Below are 25,143 nucleotides of genomic sequence, written 5' to 3' on the forward strand. Positions count from 1 at the left end.
TCCATCTTTCAGAACCCGCATTGAAGCGGCGGTTTTTGTAACAAAAAACGATTTTAAATCCAGTCCCACATCAAAGTTGTTTATGGGCGAACTTCATCCTTCTTTCTCTCTTCAACACGAGCGAAAATGCGAAATCATTTGGCGTTTATCGATCGCGTCATCTTCTGCACGCAAAGTACACAATCTGATGGAGAAACAGTCCCAGGGTATTTGCTTGCCGAAGTTTCAACCGCAAATCTCGCCCACCAGAGGACTCTTAGGATGGTGGCGATGTGCGAGGAACGCGCTAAAAAGCAACACCCGATTTCCCAAAGTTATCTGCGAACAATCCCTCTGTGACACTTTTGACGTCAGCATCTTTTCGCCTTTCTCTCCCATCGCAAATAGAAAATCGATGTCAGCTAATGCTTTAAGTGATGGCTTCCCATATGGCAAACGGGGCCACATTTACGCTTTAGAGGCCAGTTAAGCGAAGGATTCTTTGCCGTAAGGCAAGAGTAGCACCGTCCCTACTTTAGCAGCCAATTACCAGAACAAGTGGGAGAAATATGCAACCTGTTGAATCTTCACAGATGACTCTCTTGTAGATGAAGTAAGCCAACAATGGAAATGTAATCCAAGCTGCATAGATGTCCAGATTGATCTTTTCTTTCTTGTTCAAGTGCTTGAAGAAAGGTTTGTGATGGAGGATTAATGGATGTTGACTGGTTTGCTAGGTAGACTTCTTTTCTTATTAGTAGAAGGCAAGGCTCTTTTCTAAAATCTTTAAGAGGCTTGATGAGTAAGAAGTGGTCTCAAATGGGTAGATTTGGGAAGAAAGTTGCTTTTCAAGGGAGGACCTAAATCTATTCCATCACAAGGTAAAGAAGCATTGTTCAAATCATTGGTTACAGACGGAGAAAAGTCGATTTGTGATATTCATCATGAGCAGTTCTTTATCAATAAAGATTAGTGATGGCGTCAAGAAGGGAGCGGTTTGATGTGAAAACCTGGTAATACACTGGCCTACCATTAATATCCGGACACCTACCTTTAGACAAAAAAAAAAAGCTCTTTTATTCTGTCGTTTAATATTTTGTGCTGAAACCTTTTGCTTTTATGATGACCTTCAGTCTTCGCGACATACTCTCAACCAGCTTTTTATAAATGTCACGTGATATGTTCCTCCACTCGACCTTTAACGCAGCCTTCAGTTCGGCCTTCTTCTTTGGGCGATCTCGACGATCCAATACATCCTAAAGATGCTCGACAGAGTTGAGATCAGTACATTGGGCTGGCCAATCCAACTCTCCACACCCATGTCCTCAAACCACTTTGCTACGACCCGAGCAATTGTCATTTTGCAATTGTCTGTTCCAAGCCCAGTGTGCATATTTATAGCAGGTTCTGTGACGTGGTGCATGCATAGGACCTGTTTCCCCATCCATGGAGGGGTGTCTGGATATTAATGGTAGGGCAGTGTATATTTCATTCAAATCGCTGGAGGATTTCTTGTGAAACTGAACTGTGGCCTGCTCTGATCAGAGTGAAGATGGTTCTGGAGCAGGAAAACTCAGTTCTGAACACCAGAAGATTTCTGCTTGTTGGTCAGATTTGTTTGGCTTTGAACAACGCTGTCAGTTAAGGTGTCCACCATACTTTGTAACAAGATTCCAGCCTTACAGTTTTAGTGTCTGCATAGTCAGAAATTGTTTTCATTTGACAAGTGAGAATGTTAACAGCGAGGCTAAGTTCACGGTCAATACGAATATGACAGTCAACTGAGAGAGAGAATCCACAGGGCTCTTTGTGTTAAGGTGTTTTGGAAGTGTTTGACTTCTAACTGCTCTGTTGATCGAGATATCGAAATTGGGACTCTTCGGAAACACAAAATGGGTGATTTGGAGATTGGTCAGACTGGAATAAATCATAAGCAGCTTCTTGATAGAGACAAATCACTGAGCCCACGAGTCCTTGGTGATTTTGAAAGAAACGAAAGCGAAACTGATTTGCAATTGGAGATAGATTTTGGTTGAGGTCTCTACATATCAAATGTTGAGCAGTTGTATGGAGATGATGATGGATGAGTCAAAGTGAAAATTGATCAGCAATTTGACTGGATGGTCCGGGCAGTATGCTGACGTAGGAGAATGGACTGTTGCTGCTTTGTATCGGTTTTTCGAAGCTGTGATGTCTCTTTAAGGCCATTACAGCTTCGAAGGACTGCGTACTGTTTTAAACAGTAGAAATCCGCTCCTTCATGTGTCAATAAAAGCCTCGGAGTATGCAAAGTTTAATTATGATCACCCTGTATTTTTATAATCAAATTTAGGATCATATACCTTTTAATTATTTTAAAACACTTTGGTGGTTCCTTCTTATAAAAACAGCGTAATCATTTTTGCATTTGCCTACCACGAAAGACATGCTTCCCAGCTATTGGAAATTAAACGTACGATACTTTGACCGTAATTACAAACGACATTCCAAAGATATGAAAGAACATAAAAACACACTTTTGCCAAGTACTTAAGATCTTTAACGATGTCTTAAATGCAGAAACAGGTGTTTCACCCATCTATCTTTCCTGGTGTCTCTTCAGACATCGCGTGTCTCAGCCACCGAATTATGGCATACCTAAACGTGCTAAAAATCAATTTTCTTCTCGATCTAAAGACCCCATCAAGACAAAAGGTTTCATCTCCCCAATTACCTTTTCCTTTCAAAATATAAGGTACTTAAGCGTAGCCCACGTGCGTTTGATGAGAAAATAATTGCAAATGGTGGAAATGATTTTCATTTAGCAATCTCCACGAGCTACCAGTTATTATTGCTATCGCCACCTAGCGTTAATCAGTGTTATGTCCACGCTGGTGGCACTTGCAAATTCTAATAAGCTGTGATCGGGGATGGGACTCGTTTTCAACATTTCAAACTTCTTTCTTTAGAATCTTGCTAAGCCAACCTACCAAGCACTGGATATTATGAAAATGCGCAATAGTTTCTTCCTCCCCCCCCCCGTCCACCTCCCCAAAGCATCAGTTCTAACAAAGCACGCTCCTGACATCGCATATGTATGAATTCAGTCGTCCGCTGGCTCCACCCTTGTTAACAGCTGGATTCCCCGAAGGACAATATCTCCCACTGATATTAAATATTGAATTTTGCATTGAGGATGAGAACAGAGTAACGCGTGCAGTACACGGGCTCTTCTTAGAAAATCGTGAATTTAATATGTCTAGTAGGAGATCTCGGAAGAATCTATAGAATTTATTTAACCACCAGGTGTCGTGTGGCCCGAAATTTCCAATTCAGTCCGGCATCCATGCTGTGGGGAGGTCATCTGCGGGTCTAAATTTGAATAACTTTCATTTTCTCTAAGCTAATGTTAAAACAGACAGATTTATAGTCTCGATCTCAGCGTTTAAGTTTCTTTGTCCCGATGGTGTCGCTCTGGTGATGTTGAGAAATATTCCCGCTCAAGTTTTGATAGACCTGTTTCATATTTCCCTGTGGTCCGATCATCTTCCCAAATCCTTACATCGGGCCTGCTCTATATTCCAATTCCAAAGAAGAATGCTGCAGATTGTCCTGCTGACTTTCTTCCTATTTCGGTTTATGGGACAGCAGAGAACATCTGTCCCCTAAAGACATATGACTACAATCAGACTTTAATTCTATCTTCTAGAAGTTTCCTCTTAAACACTTCTTAAACATCTTCATTTGGCTATTTTGGATATTAAGAAAGCCTTTGATAAGGCGATCACTGAAGCTTTGCGTCGATACATCAACGAGCTGCAGTCTTCTTCGAGTATTTCATTGAGATTCCTTGGCGGGTGCCAGTTCCTGTTTAATTCTGTTATAGACCTCCTCCTAAAAGATCTATTTAAGCTATCCTTTAGGCTTTACAGTTAATGCCCTGGAATTTGCTGATGCGCTGATCCTAGCAGCCACTGCTACTGCAGGGTTGCAATGACTTCTTTATAGAACTAATTCCTTTTTATCCAAACGTGGCCTCATTAATATGTCCAAGTCTTGGACGCTTTCCCTTATTCTTTCAGGAAGTTAGAAAAAGATTAAGATCCAATCTTGGAGATTTCTGTTGGGTGGAGATGTCTTACCATCAACCAATGTTTTTAACAGGTGGGACTTCCTTGGGGTTGGGTTCTCTCCTGCTGGGAGAACTACTTTTGATGCTACCCTGGATTTGTAAATAGGGAGACACAAGAGAGCCTCCTTGAAGCTACGACAAAGCCTTAGCTTCAAGGGGGGGGGGGGTTGTTTATCTTAAGAACTTTCCTTATTCCTAGGCTTTACCGTCGATTGGGCCCAGGCAGGATAACAGACGGTAAGCTTAATAATTTCCTTCAAATCCGATAGCTATTAGACAATGGCTACCCATCCCCAAGGATGTTATTACCCTTAATTTTATGCGGATGTCTCTCAAGAAGGTTTGGGAATCCCATCTTTTTGTTGGGTTGTCCCCATTCTCAAGCAGAGACGTCTGGATGAACTTTTCTTCTTCCTTACTCAATAAAGTGGTTGCAAATTCTCCCTTCCTGAAGAGCGAAATTAACATTGCAAATTCTAATAAGAAAAAACTTCTTGATGAGAGAAATGTTGTGGATTGTAAGTCCAAGGTGAAGGAGCGATAGAGATTCCTCCAACACAAATCCTTTGAATCCGCTATGGTCCCAGCCCAGCATCAGTGGATCGGAAACGGGACGACTCTTGTCAGGTCATGTTTTCTTTGACTTGATTAAGACAAAAATAAATGCCCTCCCGACCATCTCAAGAACATCTAGAGGACGCACTATCGATAGGAGTTGCAGGGCCGGCTGCTAAGCAGTTGAGTCTCTCTCTCTCTCTCTCTCTCTCTCTCTCTCTCTCTCTCTCTCCACATTGCTCTGAGGTGCAATAGGTCCCATGGCATTAGAGTTAAACGTCGCGATACTGTGGTTAGTATTGTCAATAACAGATTCAACCAGAAAGTTTGGATGACTCTTGTTGAACCACACTGGAACACCGAAGAAGACTTACGTAAACCCGACCTTCTCTGTTTACTTATTTGACGTTCAAATTACAGTCTTGAAACATCCCAGAGACTGAAGAGGAGGTACTACGAGTCTAATCATAGTCTGAAAAACTCATCTGGTAGTTGACCAACTTGATGTTTATCAAGTTGGTCAACTACCATTAGTTTCTACTATAACCATATCATTTTGGGGGCGCATTGGTGTTTTACATCAGCCTTCCCTCTTTTTTCCCTTGGATTATCCAGATGAGATTTGAAGATCATTGCAATCCGAGTCCTGAGGGAAACATTTAGCTGCTGGAGAGTTCATCAACAAATGACTGGTTAGCGCTGAATGATAATCTGTCATGTTGGAATTTGTATAACACAACTTTTCAGTTACCACAGCCTTATTATGGGAATTTAAAAAAGAAAAAAAATTCTCTAAGCTGAGTTTAAAACAGACAGATTTATAGTCTCGATCTCAGCGTTTAAGTTTGTTTATCTTTTTGAAAAAAAACATGAACGTTCTGTATCTGTAATAAAAAAATGTAGTTATAATTTTTATTGGAACGTTATTTTTTCCACAGCTCTTCCCACGATATTTTCTAATTTATCTTTTTATTACCCTCTTTCTATCTTATCTTTAAACTGGTTAATTTTAAGTTTCCTTTTTTCTTTAAAATTATATTTATCTATTATAATTCCCTGAAGCGTAAAATATACGCGCACCTAAAAAAACATTAATCAAGCGAGTACTCTAAAATGTGCATAGATGGCGCCACTAATCGACATGAAAATTTTCTACTTTTCAAATGCACTGAATTTATCAGACTCCTCTTCTCTTTTAGCTCGGTCCGAATCGATACATTAATAATAAAACAGTGATTATAAAATCATAATTAATTAAATAAAAATTATAAAAATATTATAACATTAGAACCACCATACGATTTCAATTTAATCTAAACTACATTTCTAAATCGATGCTATTGCGCATGCGTCTGACTAATATCCATCTTAATTTAGCAGAACGAGAAAGGCCAAGTTGTTTGCAATGTGACGTAACCAGTGACGTAAGCGGTGACGTTTCTCTTCAATAAACTTGAAGTTAAAGCAGGATTCTTTTTTCTGTAGCAGTCCATAATTTTAGAGTTCATAAACAACAGCAACTTGATGAGGGGAAGGTTGCTGTTCGGGATTTTTAACCTAGGTAATAAGGCTAGGAGGCGTGAGTCTGTAAACGAAAAATAATTGTAATAACTTAATCGATCAGTGAGGATACGTTTTTTGAAAACCTAGTGGCCAAGTTAAGCACAGTACAGGCCAACAGAAAGTAACTTTTCTATTATTTTTAAATTCTTACTTATTACTAGTTTGAAACATTTGTTCGTCTTCTTGCATTTCAGTCTATTCTGCTGTGGTGCAGCATTGACCTTCTGTTGACGCTGCCATTGTACAGCTGGGATTTCCCACTGTACAAGGGGCGTTCTCGGTTGACCACCCGGAGATTGTGTTCACTTCTTTATCAGGAATGCTCCGAAGTCTTTGATCATTCGGCAATAGTGTGGTAGGTGCAGCAGGACTGTAGCTAGCAATCCTCTTTTTCCTGTTCTCATCCTCGTGAATTTCGACGCACAGACTTCTGGATTCAGACACCCTCCGACGTTGTGTTCTCCTCAAATACATTTTCAGAGAGAAGGCACTGGCTAGTAAGATCAAAGCGATGATAATTACAGCAAATACAATCAGAAGGCTCATAATCCTTCGTGATGGAGGAAGGAATTTAAAACGAAATGGAAGAGAAAGAAGATTCACTTTTCTTCCAACCTCGGCATCTCAGGAAGATCGGATGGAGCTTCTATTTAGACTGAAAAAATAAATAAATAAAATAAAAGAATTGTACAAATGTATTGTATAAAAGTTAATACAAAATACAATTTATCTTAAAACGTGCCCCATTTTCTAATAACATAAAATTAACAATTGTGAACTTTACCTTCACCTTCCATAAATTATTTTCTCCCAATTCGATATAATGATATCAAATCTAGAGAATAAATGGTGGGGGGAGGGGGGGGTTGGTAGAGAGAGAGAGGCAGTTGCCAAAGAGATGCAAAGAAATAAGATTATCTAGAATAAACTCACTTTATTACCTTCCCTGATTTCGTTAATCTGTTTCTTTGTCCACTCACTCGAAAAATTTAGGCAAACATCCAATCTGCACAAGAGGACGTTTATTCCAATTATCCTCCTCAAAATTGAAAGATACGTCGTTTTGCTCTGTCACGTGACTCGGTATAGAGATGCTCTTAAAATTTAGATTATTCAATCCGTTTAAAACTTTAAAAGATAACATCACCCATTAAACAAATCTCTTATCCATTAAAAACTCAAATCATTCGTGGGACCGGTTTCGAAGCTATTTTGTTCTATCATCAGAGAGCCGGTAGCCCTATTAGCAAATCCTGAGCTCTGAACATCAGTCACGTGTTTTTAAACCCCTGTTTTTAAATCTCAACGCAGGTTAATATACAAGTGCTGTACACTAACTGACCAAAAATTTAGAAACGTTATTGAATATCTAGTAGGATTCACTTTTGCCAGAATTACAGCCCCGACTTCGTGGTATGGATTGAACTAAGTGTCCTAGAGAGAATCTAGTTTCAAATTTGGCCATTCTTTCATCAGGATATTATTCAGCTGATGTGTTCTGGTCGTTAGAGAGCTGCAAAGCCGAACTGCCCTTTCCAGCATTCCCAATCATTCTCAATAGAAATCAGATCTGAAGAATTAGGCGGCCAGTTTAGATGTCAGAAACCTTGTAAATGTTCCTAAAACTACTAAGTAACAATTTTCGCACATCAGATAGTTGCGTTATCAGATTTACAACAGAACATACCACCTCCAGCCGCTTCGGTAGTGGACATGAGTCTAGATGCATGGCTTCATGAGGTTCACGCTACACTTTCACCCTACCATTGGGGCAAAAAAATTATAAATCAACACTAGTGAAACCACATGATCGTTTTTCACTGTTCCATAGTTCTGTGTTGTAGTTGAACGCTCCACTCCAGTCGAATCTTTCGATATTTAACAGATAGAAGTAGCTTTCTTGTAGGCACACCGCTATCATATCCCCAATTCTTCAACCCAAAGAATTAAAGGAAAATCTTAATGAGTTATGCAGTTAGTAAGCATTTCAGACTAAAGATGAATATGGGTAAAACAAAAGTAATGATGAACAAGTATGCCACAGAAAGGGTTATAATTAGTGAAGCAGCAGTAATTGAAAAGGTGGAGTCATATACTTATCTGGGACAAGTTATTAGCTGTAATAATGCTAAATGGCTGGAAGTCAAGAGAAGAATAAATTTTGGATGGATAGCATTCAGGAAATATAGTCACATACTGAGGAGCAATATTCCAAACAGACTGGGATATTGCTCCTCAGTATTTGTCTGAAACGTAAAATAATGAACCAATGTATTCTCCCCACCATGACTTATGGAAGTGAAACTTGGACACTCACCAAAAGAATGGAAGAGAAGCTGAGAACTACACAGCGAAGAATGGAACGAATTATATTGGGAATCAGACTGTTAGATAAGAAAAGAAACACATGGATTAGGCAGCAAACTCAAGTAAAGGACATTCTTATCAAAACTAAAGAACTAAAATGGTCTTGGGCAGGACACATAGCTCGAAGACATGATGACAGATGGACTAAGAAAATAACAGAATGGTACCCAAGAGGAGCTAGAAGAAAACCTGGAAGACAATGACGAAGATGGACAGAAGAAATTCATGAGTTTGTGGGTAGTAAAATAAATAAATAAATTTTCTGTTTATACTCCGGGACGACAAACGGTCAGAGGAGTTTACAAGATACACAGAATACAAGAAACAGTACCGTATTCAGCAGTCACGGGCTTGAACCCCGGTCACTCAAGGCACGTGTACTTATGCACTCGCGCGCCTGACCACTAGGCTACGGCGGCCTTTAAGTAAATGGATGGCCAGTGCTCAAAACAGAAGGAACTGGAAAGTTGCTGGAGAGGCCTTCAATCCTGCAGTGGATTGAAAATGGCTGATGATCATGATGATACCTAAATTGAATTTTCCAGTCAATAATAGTACACGGTACCTTCTAGGTATAAAGTATAACGCTGTTCTATAGAACATACACCGTTTTATGTTTCCTTTGATCTGATATGAAAATAGAAGCACTTGGGCAACAAAGAGAAATTTATAAATATATTTTTTTAAAATCTCCTCCCAACTAGGAATTAAATTATAATTTAAACCTGTATGAATGATATAAGAATAATAAATACTATAATTAGATTTACACTCACCAAGAAGACTAACTCTTTCCCGAAACGTCTTTTTCTGAAAACCTCCTGGAGGTGGGAAGATTTAAGGGGAAAAAATCAGTAACTTTATCCCATTGTACTCCAGCCATTAAAAAATTCCAGACGTTATTATAGAGAGAAAATGTCTCTTCTTCATTTTCATTTGCGTACAATTTTCAAAAGTTCCATCTAGTTTTATCAGGTGGTGTTGTAATCCACTAATCAATTAACTCTTTCGAAGATATTTATTATTCATTTAAAACAATAATGGAAAAATAAATGGTCTTGAATCTCGCTCACACAACAGCCCTTGGAGAATTTAGCTTTCATTCTCAACCAACAAAATGATTTTTGTGTTTACAATGTGGCTTGTTAAAGATTTCTTGTGTACCCATAGCAACAAGTACAGTACTCCTATAATCAATAACTCTCTTAGTAACTACAGCAGCCGGACAAAGATTAATTTGTAAACATTTCCACTAAGCCCTAATTTAGGACAAAATAAGTTTTTTTTGCGCTGTGTCATTTCTTTGTCGAAGTGAACGAGTTTTTAACAAAAACAGGGTGGCAGTAATCCCAGAGTAATGTACTAACTGTATGGTACTACACTCAGGGTAGTGGAGAATGAAATGGACTTGGGGGTAATTGTGCAGTCAGATATGAAGTTTTCTGAACAGTGTAGACAGGCTGCTAGAGCAGTTATTGGTGTCTTGTCAATGATATACAGGAAAGTTACTAGCAGGGATAAGGAGGTGATTATCCCTTTGTAGAAGGCAATGGTCAGCCCCATCTTGAGTACTGCATACTGGTCTGGAGGACTCATTTTAGGAAGGATGTAGATTTGCTTGAGCGTGTACAGTGAAGGGCAACAAGATTGGTGATCAGGACAGATTTGGACTCTGTCCCCACCGGAGCAACCTGAAAGTTTTTCTTAGTATTGAATACTGGCTCTTCAGATGGATGAACAGGATCTCGAATCACCCATCTACTATCTCTAGAGCCATCCTACTTTCCAATCTCAGTATTCTTACCTTGAAACAGACAATTAACACGAGGAAGATGTCCACATTAGCCCAACTGCTAACACGAAGATTAGACGCTCCCAGCATTGAGAGTTCACTTCACTCTCATCGAGAAGCCTCCAGGAATGCGGATACAAGACCACCTCTCCAAAGCAACTTTAAAAACTTGAACAGCCTAAGTCGCTTTTTTTTTTCAGGAAACACGTTAGAACTCTTCAATCAACTAAGAATTGGACCGGAAAAGTTCTGTAATGACAACGCCTACAGGTTGCAAGTCTTTGCCAACTCCTATCGTCTCGAGCAACTTCAGTGCACAGTCCCTCGGCTCTAAACTGCATTCAGTTTTGATCCCCTTGAACTGTATCTTCTCATTATTGTAAATGTCAATCTAAGATGTCAAAATCGAGATATTCTAATATAAAATCATAACTGCACATGTCTGTCAAATTGTATTCAATCTTTCAGGGTGAATGTCCCATGGACCTTTTGCTGATGGAGTCCGCTTCACATCTTAGAATGTAACCCACACCCTTCTAGCCAATGTCTGTCCCAGGGGAGTCTCCTCAACAGAGAAATAAATTGATAATAATACTAATCTATAGGAGAAAACTATTTTCTTCTGCTTTTCCTGCCCCATCTTGGGGTACCCCTTAAATTTGAGAAGAGGTAGAGTTTCCTAACCATCCTGGTTATAATAATTGCAGTCCTGGTATTCGTATTGAGCTGTGGATTCGTCTGTTCGCCGATGTATTGCAAAGCTTTAGTTGTTGGTATTTTGTCCTTAATTCAATTTCCAATCGAATCCCGTTTTAGATCAGATTTCTGTTTTGAAATAAATTAATAAATAAATAAATAATAATAAAATAAATAAAATAATATAGGTAGTACTTATAATTTTTCTCCCCGCAATATTTTTTAATTTATGTTTTAATTGCATTTCTCTATCTTATCTTCAAATTCATTAATTTTAAGTTTCTTTTTCTTTCTTTAATTATGTTTCTCGTATATAATTCGCTTACTGTAAAAATAGATGCACTAAAAACCTTAATCAAACCAGTACACAAACACGTGTATAGATGGCGCCACTAACCAACATAAAAATTTTTAAATCTTCATGAACGGAATTTATCACACATCTCTTCTCTTTTAGCTCGGATTCGACCTGGAAGCCTCAGCTTATGTTGCACCAGCCAAAAACCAACGAGTTACAATAATTCGCTTCTGGCGGAAGCTGAAGATAACGTCACTTCCGTAACGGTTTTTCGTTACAATTTTTTTTTTTGGAATAACGCCAGTAAAAACGTTTTTAACTTCAATAAAAAAAAAAGGAACATGACATGACACTACTTGCTTGCCTTTCTAGGGTGAACCTCCGAAATCGTTATAAGAGGAGTGGTATATTTGTAGAAATGTACCTCTTTGTAATTTGTGAACGTTGCCAGTTTTAGGAAATAAAGAAAAGATTTCAAGTGTATTTATTAATTTATCATAAAAACATACCATATACCTCAAATAAAAATTAAATTTACAAGAAGCGAGGGTCCACTGTAGTGAGCATTGTAAGGCGTATAGAGCATTATACGTGCAATATGACCATCGAAACCACCTCCATTGTGTACAAAGGAGAGAGAGAGAGAGAGAGAGAGAGAGAGAGAGAGAGAGAGAGAGAGAGAGAGAGAGAGAGAGAGAGAGAGATCTAATCTATTTGGACAGCGGAAGAAATTACAGCGTGTGATGGAGTTGAACAAAGAAGCTGGAGAAGATCCATCCACATTTTCAGAGCCTTACATCTCCCCAGAAATGTTAGATGTGAATTTGGAAGAAGGAGTCATGGCAGTCGATACTGCAAATGAAAACGATGAAGAATCCTCGAAGCCTAATCGTAAATGAAAAGCGAAGAAGCCAAATCTGACTGCCAGAAGTCCTCCATAAAATCGTTGAACACATAGGGGGCGTAATACACAGCCAGAACACCAACAGGATTTTAAGAAACACCGAAGCATCCACGCACAGTTTACACGTCCAATCCTGGATAATGATTTCAGTTCAGTCTGTTGCGTGTGTGATCGGCTTTGGTTCAAGAACGATGTGAAGATTGCAGCAGCTCGAGATCACGCTCTTCTTCAAACAGCATTTCCAAATGAGGATGTAAGTCAAATGTCGGCCTGTAACTGCTGTCGTGGCTCTCTCGAGAACAAAATGATTCCGGCTCTATTGAAGTCAAATGGTTTAAAATATCCGATGCCACAGCACTTGCCGAAACTAGATTTGGTAACGGAAAGTCTCATTCATGCAGATTCTTCGCCTGCGGCATTCATACGGTCAATAAGGGATCCTCGATCAAGTGATAATGTCCGCCTAAACAAGTTTCACTTAACTTCCATTATGAGTGCTCGGCACACAATTTTTTTTCTTCTTTTCATTTCAGTCTATTCTGCAGCCGTGCAGCAGTGACCTTCCGTTGTACAGCAGGGATTTCCCACTGAAGAAGGGGTGTTCTGCGTTGAACACCCGGACATCGTGTTCACTTCTTTATCAGGAATGCTCCGACGTCTTTTAGCATTCTGCAATAGTGTGGTAGGTCCATCAGGACTGTAGCTAGCAATGCTCTTTCTCTTGTCCTCATCTTCGGGCGTTTCGACGCACAGGCATCCTTCTCCTCAAATACATTTTCAGAGAGAGAATTACATTTCCTTACCTGCCAGTGTGGCTAGTAAGATGAGAGCGATGATAATTACCACAAATACAATCAGAAGGCTCATAATCCTTCGCGACTGGTGGAAGAAATTTAAAACTAAATGGAAGAGCAAGAAGATTCACTTTTCTTCAATCCTCAGGATCTCAGGAAGATCGGCTGGAGCTTGTATTTAGACTGAAAAAATAAATATATAAAATAAAACAAAATAATTGTATAAATGAAAATTCTTCCATAGAATAAGTTAAACACGCATTTACTGCTCTAACAATGAGAATTTCTCATTAAACTGCATAAATAATTAATGAAAAAGTTTTAAATGTGACAGAAGAATAAAAACATGCCTTTTCGAATTTATTTTAGTGAGATCATCTCTTTGAAAGTAGTACAATACCCTGGCAACTCGTCAACAAAGGCCAGCTAGTTTGAGCTATGAAAATAAAGGACCTTTGCATTATCAATGCAGATGAAATTGTTACGCATCTAAACAGATTAAAGCAGAAAAGATAGTCTTGCAAATATAATTTCTCCTACATAGCTTTAGCTCTATTATAACTTGGAATTCTTGGAAATCTGGTTTAATCCATGCTATGAGGCATGGATTGAACAAAAATATAGACAAAAATATAATGCTGCCCTATAGAACACACCCGTTTTGTTTCCTTTGTTCTTTCTAGAGGGCTTTACGACAGAAATGGTATAAGAATAATAAATACGATAATTAGATTTGCACTCACCAAGAAGAGTGAGACTCTTTCCCAAAAGCCTTTCCCTGAGGAACTACTGGAGGCAGGAAGGGTTAAGGGAAAAAACAGGCGACCTTATCCAAGTGTACTGTCAGCCATTAAAAAAAAATTCAGACGTCATTACAGAGAGAAAATGTCTCTTGTTCAGTTGGGTAGAATTTCTAACAGTTCCATCTCGTTTTTCTAGATGTGCTGTAATCCACTGATTGGAAGATATTCATAAAAAACAATAATTGAAAAATATAAGGTCTTGAATCTCGCACAACAACCCTGGGCCAATTTAGTTTCATTCCCAACCAGCGAAATGATTTCTGTGTTTACGATGTGGCTTGTTAAAGGTTTCTTGTGTACCCATAGCAACAAGTACCCCTATAATCGATAACTCTCTTACTAACTATAGCAGTCGGACAAAGATTAATTTGTAAACGTTTCCACTAATGCGAATTTTGGTACAAAATAGTTTTTTTTTTTTAATGAAAACCCCAAAGAACTGTGTAGGCGTGTAGGTCGAAAAGAAAGAAGTATTGCTAACCACGTTCTTGGTCGCTCAGCAAAGAAAGAAAACAAAATTAAAGGAAGCGAGAAAGTCTCCATCGAAGATCAAGTCCACGCTTGTTATTTTTCTTTGAGTGTCGTGGTGTTGTTCATCATTAAATGTCCACTCGATCGGACTGTTAATCAGACGCTGCATTCAGCTTCCGCTGCTGTTTTAGGTTCCGGAAATTGCGAATGGATTGGACATTGGAGCGGCTGGAATTACTTTGAAAGGGGAGAAACATTGAAATTGTATTGAAGATAATGGAATTTACTACCAGAGATAGGGAGATGATTATCCCCTTGTATAAGGCAATGGTCAGACCACGCCTGGAGTACTGCATATAGGTCTGGAGGCCTCATTTTAGGAAGGATGTAGAGTCGTGGAACGAGAACAGAGAAAGTGAGGAGAATAAAGGGGTACTCTTATCAAAAATTGTTCAACATGGACAAATGCAAAGTAGTGCATATGAGTAGCAGTAACTCCACATTAATATACCAACCGTGCGGTACTACACTCAGGGAGGTGGGGAATGAAAAAGACCTGGGGGTAAATGTGCAGATAGATATGAAGTTTTCTGAGCATGAAGGCAGGCTGCCAGAGCAGCTCATGGGATTTTGTCAATGATATACAGGAATTTTGCCAGCAGAGATAAGGAGGTGATTATCCCTCTGTATAAGGCAATGGTCAGGGCCACATCTGGAATAGTGCATACAGGTGTGGAGGCCTCATTGCAGGAAGGATGTGGAACTGCTGGAACAGGTACAGAGAAGGGCAGCGAGATTGATGAATGGGACCAAGGGTTGCTGGATAAGTTTAGCAAATTGTGGCATCTGGGGACTAGGGCACCTGCGAAGTGTGGATTGAGATATATAAGGCCTTGAATAATTTGAGTAGGCTGAATGCTGATGGGATTCTTCCTCTTTCCCAGATTAATCGCTTGAGGGTACCTAAATTCAAATTGAGGAATGACAGTTGCAGAAGAGATGTGCGGAAATTTGCCTTTAGCCATCGGGTGGTTGATTGCTGGAACAAACTTCCATCTGTCGTGGAAGTTGATTGCTTAAATAAATTCAAGGAAAAAGTGAACAAACCTTTGGAACGAATGGATGGGTGAAATGGGAAATTTATTTTCTTGATTGATGCTGTATAAGCTTGCTTTCTGCTAATGCTAATTTCTTGTTTCTTTTCAGCAGAACCTTTTAGACTGTTGTAGACTACTGAAGTTATCTAAAAAAAAGAAAAAGAAAAGTGCGTTTATTAACTTCTAAAATATTACCAAGGAGCTCAAAAAAGGTATAAAATATTATATTTACAAAAATATACTAAATATTAATTGATTAACCTGTCGTTACGATTAACCTTCGAGGACCCTGGGTCTGTCAAGCCCATGCTCACCAGATGTAAGTCCCTGGGGTAAATATGAGAGTCTTTAGGGGGGAAAAAATGTTTTTAATTATTTTTATATTTACTAACTATTAAATTTAACCATGCATTATTATTTTTAAGAACTTAAAGTTAAATTTTATTCTTCTAGTAATATTTTTAAATAATAGAATTATATTATGAAATATTTTTAGAGATTTTAGAACAGTTTATTCTTGTTTTGCCCTTTTTCACTCTATCAGAAATATTTTATTAAAACGAAACTTGCAAATCACTGATTATAAGGGAATTCGTGCTTGCCTCGAAATATTATTTGCTACTGGGGTAGCGCCCTAAGTCAGCAACACCCCCGCATTCAATATATTTTCTATTTAAAAAAACTTTAATAGGTGAAATAGGACGTGAAAAACCACTGTAATAATTGCAAAAACCATCAAAATAGATGCACTATTGACGAGAGACTAACTACACCTGGGCCTACTTGCTACTGGCGTACAGCTATAAAAGACAGAAAAGGAGAGGCGCACGCACGTGATGATGTTACCATAGCAACCTTCTAATGATTGTACACGTACAGTGTCATTATTTGGAATATGTTTGTATTTTGTAATCCCTCTTTCAATATTAATTCTCGCGAGAAATTGGATAGAAGTGCTGCTCTCCCACACCTTTTGGAAGAAAACTGGGTTCGAAACTCATCTGGACCGGAAACACCTACGCCTTAGTTGCTTTCCTGAATTTCTGACATTCCTATCCATTCTCTCTATTCCTTTTTTTAGAACAAGATCTTCACACAATTACCAGAAAACTACACCAATATTTGATAAATTGTGCAGGGGTTAAAATTTCGCTTTTCGTTGCGAAGTAAACTGTATAAAAGCTTGGGGAGGCAGGAGCCCCTCCCCCCACCATCGACTATATTACTTAATAGGCCACATGCTGTGTACATATGAATTAGTTTCCTATTTTCATGGATCAGTAGACCACCCGTTTTATCACTCCCATGCACTGACGAAATACATCAACACCTGTTACAATACTTGAGGCAGCCCATCGTCGAGGGACATGAGCACATCAAAGGGGAGGGGAGGAAGGGTTAACAGTAGAATGGTGTTTGCTAAATAAGCTTTCTGTTTTGTTTTTCTGAATGCCAACTCACAACTAATAAAATAAACCCGAAAATTGGAACCAAAAATATCCGCTGAATGAATAGTTTAGTTTTTGATCAACTCCCAACAGCCAATCAAAAATTGGAGCACAACGGTTACCATAGAAACCGCCATCAGGGGCGTCACGATGCCATGTTAAAGGTAGACTAGCAGGAGATTGTCAACACGTAAACAGAGTTGCTTATTTTCTATGTTTATATAAAAGATATTCGATTGAGTGAATATTTTTGATATCTGGTATATTTATTCTTTAATTTCAAGCGCTGTTTATAAACTAGTGAGGTAGGATCGATGTAGAATTTACAAGATTACTATTGTATCGGAAAAAAAGTATTTCATCTCATCATTATTTGGGAATAGATGGAGAGTTTCCTAACCATCCTGGTTATAATAATTGCTCTGCTGGTATTCGTATTGAGCTGTGGATACGTCTGTTGGGTGATGTATTGTAAACCAAAGAGAAAGAAGGAAGAAATAACGTACGGAATGGTAGAGCAATCGACTAACGGCAACTCCCCTTGCACCAATGAAAATCCAAGCTCCACTAGTAACTGAGATCTATTTCGAATTATCTACTCCAAGGTACAAAGTAATCGGGGGGTGAGTGCTTCAGTCCTTTAATTATTACAAATAACTGTTAATCGTTAAAGTATAGTTAATGCTTCTCAAGAAATATATTTATTACTTTTAGTTACGTATTACATTAACCGCTTAGGTTGTGTGTAGCTGTTTATAGAGGTCTTTCATCCCTGAAATTCAGTAGATGTTGGAGTACTTATTCGATATTATTAAATTGTGAAAAAAAAATCTATAAATAAGTTCTCTAATCTTTGATTAACTTTAAATAATCTAATCTATAAACAAGACCTCTAATGATCTTTTAATAATGTGACTTTAAATAAGACCTCTGATGTTTAAATAATCTGATCTTTAAACAAGATGTTTGGTCTTTAATTGATCATAAAACAAAAACGTCAAAACTGTGCAAAAGTTCAGATGACGTACACAATAAACTACAGTATGTCTCATTGAGGGAATTTAAAGAAGTAATGCCTCTAAAATAAGCTTAAAACAAATTTTTCCTGTTTATACTGGAATTTACAGATTAATCGTAATATTTATGCTTATATTTTATAGCTTAATCATCAAAAAAAGATTAATTTATTTTAAAATAAAATAAAAATTCATTCTAAATAGTCTTTTATTTGGAACGAAGTTTATTTTCAGCTAAAATGGCTAGGAGGATGATGATACGTTATTTTATAACTTAATTATTTTATTATTTTTTTAATTACCAATGGCCTTAGATATCGGCATTTTTCCGTTTCAACTTCTAATCGAATCCCGTTTTAGATGAGTCTTTAGATTGTGCTGCCATCTCTCCGAGATATGGAGTACTAATTTAAATAAAAACTGATTTGTAGCATTATCGTGTCTTGAGTTTTTGGAACCTTGAATTAATCTTTTAATAATTAAAAGATTGAATTAAACTTAATTATACAAATTAATTAACGCCTTTAATTAAAGACTTTATTAAATCATGTAATTCTAAATTCCAAAGTTCAATTAAGATTAAATCAAATAATTAAATAAAAATAATCTTAAATAAAATTTAAATATTAAATATGAAATAAAAATAATTAAATTGTAATTAAAATAAATTAATTAAATTTAATAATTAATAAATAATTTAATTAAGCTTTGGGTTAGGCTCTGAATTATAAACTTTACACCTAACATCACAACAGGAATACTGTCGTCATGTTCTCTGTACAAATACACAAAGCGAGAATCCACACTTAGGCATTATAATTCATTACTATACTCACTGGCCAAAAAATTAGAAACCGTTATTCAATATGTAGTAGGAAGCTTCCTGCTGCCCGAATTACAGCCCTTGTAGTGTGGATTCTACAAGATGTCTGAGGCGTCTAGTTATAGATTTTAGCCATTCTTCCATAAGGATATTTGTCAGCTGTTGAACTGTGGTCGATGGATAACTACGAAGCCAAAACTGCCCTTTCTTTCCAACACATCTCATCTTAATTCGATTCACAGCTGGATAACTAGGCAGCCATATAATCTTTTATTAATGGCGCAGTCTCGTGACAGTGAGTCATTTTCCTAGCACGACGTGCACATGCGCACTCATATGGATTCCTCTATCTTCCTGATCTTTCGTTGTTTCGGATAATCGACGTTCCGAATTATCGAGTATTTTGAACAATGTTTATTGGACACATTTAAAATTGAAGTTTATTTCTGATTTCCTGCTGTATAAAATAATTTTGCGCTTATTTTGTTGAATTTAAAGTTCATTAAAGATGACTTCACAAAATTTATGATTTCTTTCTTTTATTCATTCAGTTGGCACACCGCAGAATTGTGCGCATGTAACGAATGCAAACAGGGCTATTGAAACATTTAAAAAAATGTCTGTCATCTCAATACAGAAACTATAAAACAAATACTTAAACGCAGCTGGATACGCACGACCCTTCCAAAAGTATTCGACCACCCCTCCATTGTAATGATCCTTACGAAAGCGATGTAGATTATGCAAATTCAGAAGCTGAATGTTTTAGTCTTGGACAATTTCGTAGTGCCCACAGAGTCTAATAGTTCTGGAGGATATGGGTCCTCTATGTTCCAGCATGAGGTGTGAAGTAGCGTCCTTCTGACACTGGGCCACAAGGCCTTACGTTTTTCAACAGGCAAATTCCTCCTTCAAAGCTCTCTCTGTATGGACTTAGTTTGTGAGGAATGTGAACTGTTCGACTCAATTCCAAAGTAAACCTTGCAGAATCACTGGGCACGAAGTGGAAAGACACGGATTGCCCATGGAGGCAAATACTATTTATCTAATTAAAAGCTATTTTCTTAGAAGAACAAAAATACACTGTCCTAACATTACAGACACCCCTCAGTTCGTCACGTTCTGCCAATGCACCACATTTAAATACAACAGATGGAGCATTCGGTCTATACGTGACGTTTCAATGGCACTGAAGATCCCTAGGTTGACGAGTGGTGGTATGATCGATAAATGGATTGCTGAAACTCTCACGAAACGACCCGAAAAATCTCGGAAGCTGACAGAACGTGACAGGAGAGCCGTACAAAGAATCGTCAGCTCAGGACGCAGGTTGGTGTCGCAGCTCACACAAGCTGCCAATAAAACGATTTGGAATACAGGTTAACCCCAATACAGTGTGTAGGAAGCTTCCTGATATGGGTTACCACGGTCGTGTAGCTCTTCACAAGCCGCCAATGCCCTGAATAATGTCAGATGCTATACCGCATCTGCGATTAGTCAAGGCGATTGGTGAAAGTCCAGTCGTTTTTGGACCGTAGACCAATGAAAAGCTGTGGTTTGGAATGATGGGTCACGTTACATGGTCTACCAATCTGAAGATCGTGCCTGGGTATGGCAAATTCCCGGAGACAGCTACTTAGCGGACAGTGTAGTCCCGACAATGAAGTTTGGTGGGGGCAGTGCGATTCTGGGGCTGCTTTCATTGGTTTGGCCTGGTACCATTGGTTTTTTGAACAAAACCATGAATACTGAGTTCTACATAGACGTTATGGACAATAATGCATTACTACAGTGGCAGCACATCAGAGAAGGGCCATACCAGTATCAGTAGGACAATGTTCTGTGTCATACTCGTTCTGACCGACTAGTGAAGGACGTGAGCGTTAAATAGCTGGAGCAGCCAGCTCAAAACCTTGACCTCAATCCAATGCATCCCAATGTCCAGTGCAGTAAATTCATTCCATCTCAGATGCAACCAATTCGTGGATGCCCAATAAACAGAGCTGATCTGGTCGCCGCTTTGTAGGTCGAATGGTGAAAAATATCGGAAGACATTTGCAAACAAGGAATGCTCTCATGCTGGGGAGTGTTCCATGGAGAGTAGTGACTATCAAAAAGGCCAAAGATTTCATGTAAACAAAGGTTATTTTTAGATATGCACGCATCCGTATATTAATCTGATTAGTGTCCTAATACTTTTGATAACGCAGTGTATGATGCTCGATAAGGTTTCAGATAATAATTGAGTGCTAAAATCCAGTACGTATTCACCATCTTGTGATAAATGAGGATATCAGTTACGAGAAACGAATCTCCTATTTAAAAACTAAGGTGGAATCATCTCCTACACAATACAGGATTGTTGATTTAGTTTATGAGATTTTTCTTTTGAGCATGTTCAATGGACGTAACAAAACTAACCTTTTAATATTTGAACTTCCATAAGAAGTATGTGTGCCGATTATGAGTAATTCTATATATACTGGAGGACAAAAGTTAAGGTATATTGCTCGCATAAATCAAGTATGCAAAGCAGCGCAGATTCTATATTATTAAAAACGAATTAAGTCCGAGGTTCAAAGTCCTGTACGAAGTACGAGTACAAATCTTGGCGATAAAAGAAGAAGAAGCGAATAATCAGCTCAGAACAGACGAAGGTGGAACTTCCTCAGCCGATGTTTGCTCCTGCGTTAAGGAAATGCCTCTCCTCAAATACGTCACAGTAAGGCCACGCTTTATTTTTAACTCCTTCGCTTCTCTTGTTTGTTGATCAGTTGTGAGTAACACCATGTTGACGTACCACAGTCACGTGCGGGTTTATTTTCGTTACCAGAAAGTGAATGGATCGTGTTTGTGAAAGTACTGTCCGTTATTAACAATTCACCGCACCTGAGAGGGTCTGGTAAGTAATAGAATTAAATTACAATAAATTGGGGAAAATTGAACTCCTGTAGAACGTTGCTCTCTTTAATCTGCAAGTAACAGCGGGTTCAAGCGCCTTTCCATGCGGTGACGTCATCATTAAGTAGATGGTGCAAAATAGTGTCCGTCGTCACTGTTCGCTGGTGATTCAATTGAAAATGAATTCTGGTGCCAATTCCAGATTAGAGATGATGGAACTTTCAGCCTGTACCACTAGAAGGATTGTTGCATCTTCCAGGCTGTCCTGGTCTCTTTCCACGAACAACTCCAGTTTGTTCAATGCGTTACAGTAATGGGCTGCATTGATTGGTCTACCCCTTGGGAGAAAGCCTAACTCTTGGGGCATCCAAAAAGACTCCCTATAATTTTTTTTCGCTGAAGAGGCTGTTTAGAATTTCTTTGTTGATGGAGAAGTGGGATGCTTAGGGCCTCGTCGTGTCTAAATCTGGCTCTGCCTGCGTCTGCCTTAAAAGAATCACTTTAATAGGAAAGAATAAAAACAGCCCTAGTACCAATTTTTGGGCTTTGTTCTGATATGACTAATACGCGACATATCGCGTGGCTGCGACAAAGTTGAAGGAAGACTTCGTTGCCGAATAGGATTCAGATGAGACAAACGTGGTGGGACAGGAAAGATGGTGGAAAAACCATTCTTGCACGATTCTGGCATGATGCGCTGTTGCATTGTAATCCATAAAGTGGCCATCACCTTCGGGATAAAAGTTTAACATTGCATGGTGCAGTAGATCTGATACAAAATTCAAGTACTCCCTGAACGACATTTCGCTCTTTTTCTTTATTATCAACGGACCCATTCCGTGCCAACCAAAATATTCCCCATACCGTGATCCACCTCCAGATATTTGGGTTGTCTTAACAAGGCAAACGCAGTCCATCACTTCGTGGGGTTTTGGCCACACTCTCTGGAGACCATCAGCGCAAAACAAAGTGCATCCTAATTCGTCTGACCATGTGACTTTCTTTTATGGTTCCACTGTTCAATCCCACGGAAAGAGAATTTTTCTGGTTTTCTCTGAAGACAGCCGACTGCCAATACCAATTTCTTCAGTTCCCTGCTCACGATACGGCTTGAACCAGGACAGTTCTGGACTTTAAATTCAGATGTTACTTGCTGCACACTGGATGTCCTATCTTTCCGTACAGTCCTCCTTCGACTACGACGGCTTTGCTCTTGAAGCATTATTTTTAAACCACATTTATGCCTTTGAGATATGAAAGAACTGCCTGCTTTCCAGTCATTAAAATCCTTTGAGACGGATGCTTTTGAGAAACCACTTATGTCTTTCGTTTCTTGAATCGTGGCTCCTGCTAAATGTGCATCCACGATAAGACAACTGGTAGATGAGACTTTTTCCCCAATCTTGCTCGAGATTACTGCATTTGAAAAGTCTGTTCAACCTTTATACTAAACGGGGCAACATCTCATCACACCATGTAAAAGTTATCTTTGCATCTATTTGCATATCTTCTGTCTATGAATGTCTTTAGGTGGAAGTTTGTTTTTTTCTGGAAAAGCTGAAGACGTTGTTGGGTTTTCGGATCATCAGTGACTAAAATTATATTGCTCCGTGTATATTGTCTGTAAATTGCGTGTGTTCTGTGGTCGATTTTGCTGGACGAGTTTCCAGAGAGAAAACCCAGCTACCCTCATTTGAGATCGACTAACTCAGCTACGTTGTGAAAAAGGCCCATAAAAATTCTTCACGTCATCAATGGGACTGGAACTCGGGTCTTTTCAATCCGGTGTGGGAAGAACGGCGATTCTATCAATTGTGCTACTCACCAGGGCGGCTTTCGTTTGAAACAGTTTTTAAATTTGTTACACTATGTAAATCAAAAACCTTTCTGCTTAAACATTGCTGATTCTTCTTATTTGTTTGCAGATTTGTATCCTGGAATGTACCATCCTAATTAAGGGACAGGCCTTGGAAGTTTCTACCACACGTCTCACCTACCCGTTAGCATTTGGTGTTCAGAATTCTCTCTGAAGGATGGTTTCGAAAGAGGACGCCATAATCATATCCATCGGCATTCTGGGAGGGGCATTCGTACTCTCTTTGTACTGCTGCTGCATTCGAAAAGCCCAACGGAAATCTGGTTGGGCGCACAGACAAAACGCGGGCAAAAGCTTCACATCCGATATGGACATCGAACACATTTCTGGCTTTTTCCTGGAAAGTAACCCAAGAAAAGATACTGTGAGGGATAATATGAATCCAGAAAGTTCCGATAGTGATGAATGCGACGAAATCAAAGAGGGCTGCGATTCGGGTGGAGATTGTTCAGAGAAACAATCTCCACCCGAAATCAGAAATAACTTAAACCCGAAGGACGTGTTAACTCACTTATAACTGAACACAAGAAGGTTGAATTTTAGTGCTTTCCAAACTCAAGAACCTTGCCCAGAAGGGATTCATAGTCATCGAAAAGCTTGTAATTGTACAGCAGTGTCTTAAAAGAATCACTTTAATAGGAAAGAATAAAAATTGGTTATCAGCAAGTGGAGTATTTTGTTTCTTATTTCAGTTAAAGCGTGCTAAGATTGATTACTTTAATCATGTCTTGAGTTAATTTATCCAAAAGATATGCAAGGTTTTATTGATCGAGATTTAAAGAAATATTAATAATGATTTTAATTTTAAAGATTATTTAAATAAAACTTTGCAGAATGTGGATTAATAACAAAAAATTGGGCAACACCGCAGAAATCTTAAAACATTTTAATCAAAATCAGGTCATTGAGTTACAAATTCAATTCTGGCTTTTCCAAGTTACATTTCTTAGACTGGTCCATGCACTTACAAATGCGTCCTATTACAATCACCAGGAGTATCAATGCAAGAGTCCCCCATATTATTCCCTCCAACAATGGCCAACCCATCTTTCGAAAAAGCCAAATCCTCATAACTGGAAGGCAAAGGTCTTCTGGAAGAACATCAATGAACTCAATTAGCCTAATAAATGGGCGTGGCGCACTCTGGTGCAGAGTTCTGTATATTAATTTATTTTATACTTAAATTTTACAGAAAAGTTTCCAAAATCAGATGAATTACATAATATTACGTTGTATTTGTTTAATAACGAATATAAGGATCCCAGAGGAATAAATTGTAATCTAAAATTGGTAGTAGAGTCATTTTATTAATCTTTACCAAGAATTCTTGATTACTGAACTTCCAAGAACTTCTTTTTATTAGACCAAACTGTTTTCTGGCCGGTTTACGAACTTATGTTCTCTAAAGCTGCCTGTCCAGTAAAAAGAAATCCATAAATCAAGAATCTGATTGCTTCTTGGAATCAAAGAGTCAATACTAAGTAGCAGACAACCATTTGTGGAATTAATTGATTTATAGATTTTTTATATCATGGGCATAAGTCAAAAAAATTTTTCAGGACATTATTTCGGTAAGTATGTCGTTTAAATAAATTGGAAATTATAATGGAACCAAGGCAGATCCTTGGGGTACACCTCAATCGTTTTTA

The 25,143-nt window shown here is 38.4% G+C and overlaps 2 long non-coding RNA genes across 3 annotated transcripts in view; one reads left to right on the forward strand and one right to left on the reverse strand.

Annotated features, from left to right (window-relative positions):
* Positions 1-21,490: 21,490 nt before the first annotated feature.
* On the forward strand, positions 21,491-24,160 carry LOC150075781 (uncharacterized). Its single transcript, XR_016547820.1, has 2 exons — positions 21,491-21,619; positions 23,544-24,160. It is a non-coding gene; the product is annotated as an uncharacterized LOC150075781 (long non-coding RNA).
* A 248-nt stretch (positions 24,161-24,408) lies between these two features.
* Positions 24,409-25,143, reverse strand: part of LOC150075782 (uncharacterized) — a 56,056-nt gene continuing 55,321 nt past the window's right edge. For both annotated transcript variants that reach the window (XR_016547850.1, XR_016547851.1), the window contains exon 2: positions 24,409-24,585. This is a non-coding gene — a long non-coding RNA (uncharacterized LOC150075782). The remainder of the gene's footprint in view (positions 24,586-25,143) is intronic.

Source organism: Mastigoproctus giganteus, chromosome 13 (genome assembly GCF_048544385.1).
Source record: "Mastigoproctus giganteus isolate SK-2022 chromosome 13, ASM4854438v1, whole genome shotgun sequence".
NCBI lineage: Eukaryota > Metazoa > Arthropoda > Arachnida > Uropygi > Thelyphonidae > Mastigoproctus > Mastigoproctus giganteus.